Consider the following 7,505-nt stretch of genomic DNA (forward strand, 5'->3'; position numbering starts at 1 on the left):
CAATACAGTTATATCCTAATATTGCTAAGGCCCCGCTCTGTTCCCAGGCCCTGTGCTATGCCCTTCACATGAGTGACCTCCTTCCAATTTGTACGTCTTTATTCTAATGGGAAAATTGAAACTCAGAGGTTTTGGGTTGAGTCCCAGAGTCCAGTGCTCTTCCTTACTTGCTGTGTGACTTTGGACAGGTCACTTGCCTTCTCTGAGCCTCCATCGCCCCATTTCTAGCCCACAGCTGCTGCAATTCCCCATCCCACACAGCCTTGCAAATCCCCCACTGGCTGCTACACTGCATCTCCTGGCAAATCATAATTGTTACTGTGGGCTTTGCTATTAAGATGTGAGTTAGAAAGAAACATTCCTAGTTGCTGAAGTAGACATCAATAAAAGTAAACCAGGAAACAGGAATCGGGAAACAAGATGGGGTGGGGGCGGGGGCTGGCAGAAAATGCAAAATCAATCCCAGGGAGACCTTCACCTGCTTCGAATTTGGAGGGCATGGCCAGAGGGGAAGAAGGAGGAAAAACCAGCTACTCACTTAGTAATCACCACTAAAGATCAACACTGGACCAAAATAGAATCCCATGTAGGAAACGATCTTGCTTCACGGCCCCGGAAAAAAAACTTTTTTAACATAGAGAAGCCATTTAAAGCAGAAAAAATATTTGTATGTAAAAGGAAATATTTTAGGTAGGAGTTGAATACCAAATGATTTTGGGTCTCTGCGGGGAGTAATGAGGCGTAGCAAACACACAATTCTATATGCATGTAATATTATCATCGCACGCCTCGGAAAGCTTTTAAATCACAGAAATGCAGTTAGGGACCATTGTACAAAATAAACATCCCACTTGGTGTGTTGCCTGCTCTAAGTTCCTTGATCTAGAGTGGCACTGCCAGATTTTTACAGCCCCATAAATTAACGTGGTGCTGATTTGATTGAGCTAAATTAATAAGACTTGTGCTTTGTTGCAAAATAACTATTACAGTATGTTGTGGGGATGCGCTGCCGATAAGGAAATTGCTGCCTTTAACAATCCCACTGAAGTTTCATGGAGGATTTCAAAACCGATTTTAATTAAAACAAAAGCCGATGTGTGGCAATAATGTGGGTGTTAAGGAGAGAAAATGCAAAATGTCTTTTTAAATCCATTTTAATATGTCTTAAGGACTGGATGATCGATGTGGTAAGAGCTGGCGGCTGACACCATGCTGGTACCCAGCCCGTGCTGCCTGCTTCAGCAGCAGTGGCACTCGGGCCCACCCTCAGGTTGGGTGCTGGTTCTCCACTTCCGGCTCAGGGCTCAGCTCCTGAGCTGGGGCTCCTGTGGGGAGGACTTCCTTTGCAGGTGCTTTCTCAGACTTTGGTAGAGTCCTGTTCTCCTGGCCACTCCGGACTGGAGCTGAGAGCTGCAGGGTCATAGCCTCCAGGCCTGGCTCTGGCCCTGAAGACCAGGTTGCATCCTGCTCCCCACTCCCCACTCCTGTAACCAGCTGCCTGGGTGCTACCAAGTGCAGAAGGTGCTGAGGAGTGGGGCTTTGAAATAAGAAACAGCTGGAGTGTGGTAGCATGAGGTTGGGCAAGTGCATGAAATTACCAGGCCAGGGAGGCCAGGCAGGGCACCTGCAGACAGGGCAGCTGGGGCCCAGGAGGCTCAAAACTGGAGCCACTGGGGACCTTGGGGGCAGAGGAGACTCTGAATCAAGGTAGGGAGCGTGGCTGGTGTGGGGGCAGGAGTGAGAGTTGGCTAGACAAGGTCTGTAAGTCTCAACCTCCCATTACCTCAGTTTTGTCAGCTGTAAAATGGGGATGATACAATTTACCTCACCCAGCTGCTGTGAGGGTTAAATGAGGTTGGTACCTGGCACACAAATGCCTGAAAATGTTAGTCATTGATATAGAAAAAACAACAATAACAATACTAGCTTCCTTCTTAGGGCTTCCCTGGTAGCTCAGTCTGTAAAGAATCTGTCTGCAGTGCAGGACACCTGGGTTTGATCCCTGGTCAGGAAGATCCCCTGGAGAAGGAAATGGCAAACCACTCCAACTTCCCTAGTGGCTCAGATGGTAAAGAATCGACCTGCAGTGCAGGAGACCTGGGTTTGATCCCTGGTCAGGAAGATCCCCTGGAGGAGGGCATGGCAACCAACTCCAGTATTCTTGCCTGGAGAATCCCATGGACAGAGGAGCCTGGTGGGCTACAGTTCATGGGATTGCAAGAGTCAGATATGACTTAGCAACTAAACCACCACCACCTCACCACAGCTTCCTTTTTAACTTGTCATGTTTTTAGTCAGAGATAATCAGCCCCTGACCTGGGGGTCTTGATATGTGATCTACACAATGCTAACATACAGAAGAGGCAGCCACGTTCGGAGGCCCTGTGATGTCCTGGATGCCTGTTCTGAGCAGCGTGTTCACGTGCTGTCTCATCGTTCTTCTCAACTGCAGGGAGGCTTGGAGGTGAAGAGATATGCAGCTGTGTCACATGGTGTCCTAAGTGGTGGAAGGAGATGACCCCAAAGCCCTGCTCTGATTACTAGGTCAGTGGCCTTCAACCTTCTTTGAAAAAAATGACCCAGTATGTATACACACGCTAATAACTAAAGTAGAATTTTTACAAAATAATACTCTTAATTCAGAGGATGCACGTAATGTTTTTATTCTATTTCCTTTGTAAAAGAAATTGTTCATGGCACTAAATTCTTGGCAGCCCACACTTAGAACTCAACCTGCAGTGCGGAAAATGCTGCACACGCCTATTACCATGGGGGAGACTTTCTACGTGTTGTCTGATTCAACCATCCCACCCACCCTGGGAGTGATGGTGGTGTGCCCATTTTACAGATGAGGACCTGAGGCTGAGGAAGGAGGGGTGATTTAGTCCCAGCCCTGACCACGCAGCCTATGATTGCTCCGTGTGTTGGCTGTCCCCGTACCACACGTCCACAGGGGAAGAGCCCTGGCTCCTGGCTCCCTCCGAGAGCCCACCCGGCGCCTGACACCGAGCAGCCCCCAGTGACTGTTCATTGCATAAATGGATGGGTGGTGGGGCCAGGGCACCATTTCCTTTGGGGGCTTAGCCTCCCTCCTTGAGGAGGGGCTTCCTGTGTCTCCCCAGAAGCAGAACTGGCTTGACCTCAGAGGCCTCTCCAGGTCAGAGGTTGCAGCTAAGAGAACTGGAAACACTTTGAGGGAGAGAAGAGAGCTGGGCCCTCGCAGAGGGCTGTTGCAGCCCACCACCTGGGGGCCCGTGAGGAGTGGTGGGAGCCTCCCTAGTGGAGGAGCAAGGTATGACCCTTCAGAGGAGGCAGACAGGAAAGTTCATGGAAGAGCAGAGAACTCAGTTGTCTCCAGGAGCCCATGGGGAGGAGGGGTCAGGTCCACATCATTATAGGATGGAGGCTGAAGAGGCCTCATCCGCTTCTGAGGGGACAGTTCCAAGGCAGGAGCAGCAGCCTCCACTGGATGTTTGCCCTTAAACACCGAGGGAACTTGGTCTGCCCATTGACTCCACCAGCCAGGATTGAGACTGAGCCGTGGAATCATAAAGATGCAGACATTGTCTGGGTCTGGTGGAGGCCCAGGGGAGGGGGTGGAGTGGGGAGTGGGCGGCAGAAGTGTGTCCTAAGTGCTGGGAGTCTGCTAAGGGCGGGGGGCAGACGCATCAGAGCCATGTCTCACAGCCCCTGGGAAGAAGATGGTGAGAATGAACTGCGAGAGGTCAAGGCCTCCTAAGGGGCTATCCAGGCCTCCGGGCCCAAGGCTCCTTCCCCAGAGGGAAATTTCCACCTCCCTTTGCCAGGGGACACTAGTCCCTTGTCTGTTTCTTCCTTGGGTTTTATCCTGAAGAGGCTGTTCTGTTCTGTTGCAGATTCCCTTTGCCCCAGCACCAAAGCAGAGGAGACCCAGAAGGATAAGCCAGAACGTTGGAGAGCTGGGTTCCCACCCCAACAATAGGGTAAGAGCACCCCATCTGTACCCTCACCACACCATGGCTGCCTCATTCCGAGGTCTCAAACATACCTATGCAGCATGCTCAGTCACTCAGTCATGTCTGACTCTGTGACCCCATGGACTGTAGCCCACCAGGCTCCTCTGTCCATGGGGATCCTCCAGGCAAGAACACTGGAGTGGGCCGCCATTTCCTTCTCCAGAGGATCTTCCTGACCCAGGGATTGAACTTGAGTCTCCTGCACTGGCAGGTGGATTCTTAACCACTGAGCCACCTGAAACAAACTTATACCAGTGGACTTTGGGGTCCAGGGTCGTTTCCTCTCATTCGCCTCATAGCAGAATGATGAATCTCACCATTTTGAAGTCAGAATACCTGAATCTAAATCCCACCTCAGCTCTTTCCTGGTTGGGCAACATTGGGAGAATGATTTCAGCCTCTGAACCTTAGTTTATCCACCTTGGGATAATAATAGTCCTTACCTTCCTTTTGAAGGAATGATGCTAAAGCTGAAACTCCAGTACTTTGGCCACCTCATGCGAAGAGCTGACTCATTGGAAAAAACTCTGATGCTGGGAGGTATTGGGGGCAGGAGGAGAAGGGGACGACAGAGGATGAGATGGCTGGATGGCATCACTGACTCGATGGACATGAGTCTGAGTGAACTCCGGGAGTTGGTGATGGACAGTGAGGCCTGGCATGCTGCGATTCATGGGGTCGCAAAGAGTCGGACACGACTGAGTGACTGAACTGAACTGAACTTACCCTACAGGCTGTTGTGAGGATTAAATGACCCCGTGCAGATGAAGCAATGGCACCTACCAAGCACTGACAAGAGGTAGAATTCCCATTTTTATTTTCTTCATCCCTCACATGTGCAGTGACGAGGGTCTCAGTAAGATTCATGCTGGGGCCTGGAGTTGGGGCTGAGATAAAGTCCTACATAAGGCAAGCACCTGCCTTCAAGCAGCTGAGTGCCAGGGAACCAGAGAGATGGTGAAAAGCTGAAGAAGCCCTGCTCTGGGATACTGCTCACGTGGCTGCAGGGTGTGGCTGGGTTTCCTCATGGGCGGGGTGACTTACATGGATGGTTGTGGTTTGGGGACTTGGGAGGTGGCAACCCCCGCCTCCCCCTGCTGCCTGTTGAACAGCGCTTGCTTGCTTGCTTCTAAAATATGTTATTTATTTCTTCATTTGGCTCACTGGGTCTGAGTTGCGGCACGCGGGATTTTAGCTGCAGCATTGTGGGAAAGCTTCTGGTTGTGCCCTGAGAACTCTTAGTTGTGGCATGTGGGATCTAGTTTCCTGACCAGGGGTTGAACCTGGCACCCTCCACTGGGAGTGCGGAGTCTTAGCCACTGGTTCACCAGGGAAGTCCCCAGCCCTTGTTTTCTGCTTTCTGCTGTGCTCTAGAACCCTAGGGACTCACACCCAGGTCTTCAGCCTCCAGATTCAGTGCTTCCCCTAAGAAGCCAGGAAACCAAGCTTCTCAGTCTCCTTCTTGCTGCTGCACCCATTTGCCAGCCCAGACAGCGCAACAGAAGGAACCCCGTGCCTATCAAGTCGGTGCTCTTCTCCTGTAGCTGCGGAGACTGAGGACTGGTCGGGAAATTAGCTCGGGCCCTGCAGGGACGCCATCAGACCCCACTGGGACCCAGTCCCCTGACTCCCAGACTGGGGCTCCTTCCACCAGCTCACAGCACCCCCTGTGCCCCTCTGCCTGCTGCACTGGGAGGGTTTGAGGGCAGAGGAGCAGGCGCCCTCCTGACCAGGCACACTCACTGTCCCCAGGAGCTCGAAGGCCCGACATTAACGGGATTTTCCTATTTTATTATCTCATTTTTCCTTATCCCGCATTCCCATTTGGACCCCATTTATCAATCCTCCCATTTCCTGCACTTTAAACAATTAATTTATTATCGCTTTTAACTTTTTGAGTTGGAGCCACTCTTTCAGTTGCTCCTAGTGAATCACTCTCACTTTTAGATTTTTGGCATTTTATATCTGAGGTTCTAATATTGTTTTTTAATCCAGTTGATTTTATTATGCATAAACTCAATATTTTCAGATCCTGATTTCTCTTATTATTTGTTTTTAAGAATATTTGTCGTCTTATTCTCAACTTTGACCTTTGATGATTCTCTTACCCTTCCTTTATTATGTGACTCTATTCTTCATTTTCGCTCCTCATACTCTCTTTTTGCAATCCTCTTTGCCTGAGGATAGGTGTTTACACCAGGAAGCAAGATGAATAGATGATGAGTTTGAAGGGTCCAACCCACACTTAGAGATGGTTGGATGCCTTGCACCAGCACCCCCCAACCCCCCACCCCACCACTGTCTTTGTGGTTGTCCATCTGGCATGGCCACTTAAGGAAGACACTTCAGATCCTTTATCCAGGGAGTCTCACAATCAACTCTCCCCAGGCCACAGTTCTCAATGTGGTGACAGGGCTGGTTCATTGGAATCAAGTCTCCACTCATGTCCGCTGAGCCTTAAGAGGAGCTGTGCCTCTTACCCCTGCGATTTTCAATTATGTTGAGTCCAGGATCACATGTCAACAGTGTGATGCTTGTTGATGGTACCTCCTGATATCAGTCAGTCTTTTACTTCTTTCTCCCTTCTTGACCCCAGTCCAACCTGTCACTATATTTCACCTTGACCACCATAACAGCCTCAAGACCTCTCCATCCAAAGCTATTTTGTCTCTAACCCTTCTTTAAACAATTGTTGTTGTTGTTTAGTCACCAAGTCATGTCTGACTCTTTGTGACCCCATAGACTGCAGCACGCCAGTCTTCCCTGTCCTTCAGTATCTCACCAGAGTTTGCTTAGACTCATGTTCATTGAACTGGTGATGCCATCCAACCATCTCATCCTCTATCGCCCCCTTCTCCTCCCACCCTCAATCTTTCCCAGCATCAGGGGCTTTTCAAACGAGTCAGCTCTTTGCATCAGGTGGCCAAAGTATTGGAGCTTCAACTTCAGCATCAGTCCTTCCAATGAATATTCAGGGTTGATCTCCTTTATGATTTACTGGATTGGTCTCTTTGCTGTCCAAAGGACTCTCAAGAGTCTTCTTTAGCACCACAACTCCAAAGTATCAATTCTTCAGCACTCAGCCTTCTTTATGGTCCAACTCTCACATCTGTACGTGACTACTGGAAAAATCATAGCTTCAACTATATGGACTTTTGTCAGCAAAGAACAGCCACAGCCATCTTTCCTGGAGTGACATGCGATTGTGTTATCATCCTGCTTAAAAGCTTCCAAAGACCTTGGGAGGTTTGGATGATCAAGACCGTCCTGCCTTGGGAACACAGACCAATTGCTCAGGCGCATGGACCGGGCTCACGTTCAGTGGGTAAGGAACCCTCACCATCGTTAGGAGGACTTTTTGCACAACAGCCACCACCCCATCACCTCACCACCCACTGGACTGAACCATTCCACTCCTTGTTTTGGTCACTTTAATTGAGAAAACTAATCTAGAGTTGTGGGAAAAGCACCTAGCAGATTCTATTGCTAGTAATGCGGCAGGCTGGGTTA

The 7,505-nt window shown here is 49.8% G+C and overlaps 1 long non-coding RNA gene across 10 annotated transcripts in view; it reads left to right on the forward strand.

The window, feature by feature from the left end:
• LOC129620927 (uncharacterized) overlaps positions 1 to 6,027 on the forward strand; it is an 89,084-nt gene extending 83,057 nt beyond the window's left edge. For 6 of the 10 annotated variants that reach the window (XR_008698866.1, XR_008698865.1, XR_008698867.1 and 3 more), the window contains 4 exons: positions 2,453 to 2,544; positions 3,876 to 3,962; positions 4,729 to 4,794; positions 5,370 to 6,027. This is a non-coding gene — a long non-coding RNA (uncharacterized LOC129620927). Of the gene's footprint in view, positions 1 to 1,060; positions 1,188 to 1,218; positions 1,350 to 1,417; positions 1,522 to 1,584; positions 1,708 to 2,452; positions 2,545 to 3,875; positions 3,963 to 4,728; positions 4,795 to 5,369 lie in introns of those variants that run through there. The other 4 variants (XR_008698870.1, XR_008698873.1, XR_008698872.1 and 1 more) reach the window with 4 other exon arrangements.
• The last annotated feature ends 1,478 nt before the right edge of the window (positions 6,028 to 7,505 follow it).

Source organism: Bubalus kerabau, chromosome 10 (assembly GCF_029407905.1).
Source record: "Bubalus kerabau isolate K-KA32 ecotype Philippines breed swamp buffalo chromosome 10, PCC_UOA_SB_1v2, whole genome shotgun sequence".
In the NCBI taxonomy this organism is placed as follows: domain Eukaryota; kingdom Metazoa; phylum Chordata; class Mammalia; order Artiodactyla; family Bovidae; genus Bubalus; species Bubalus kerabau.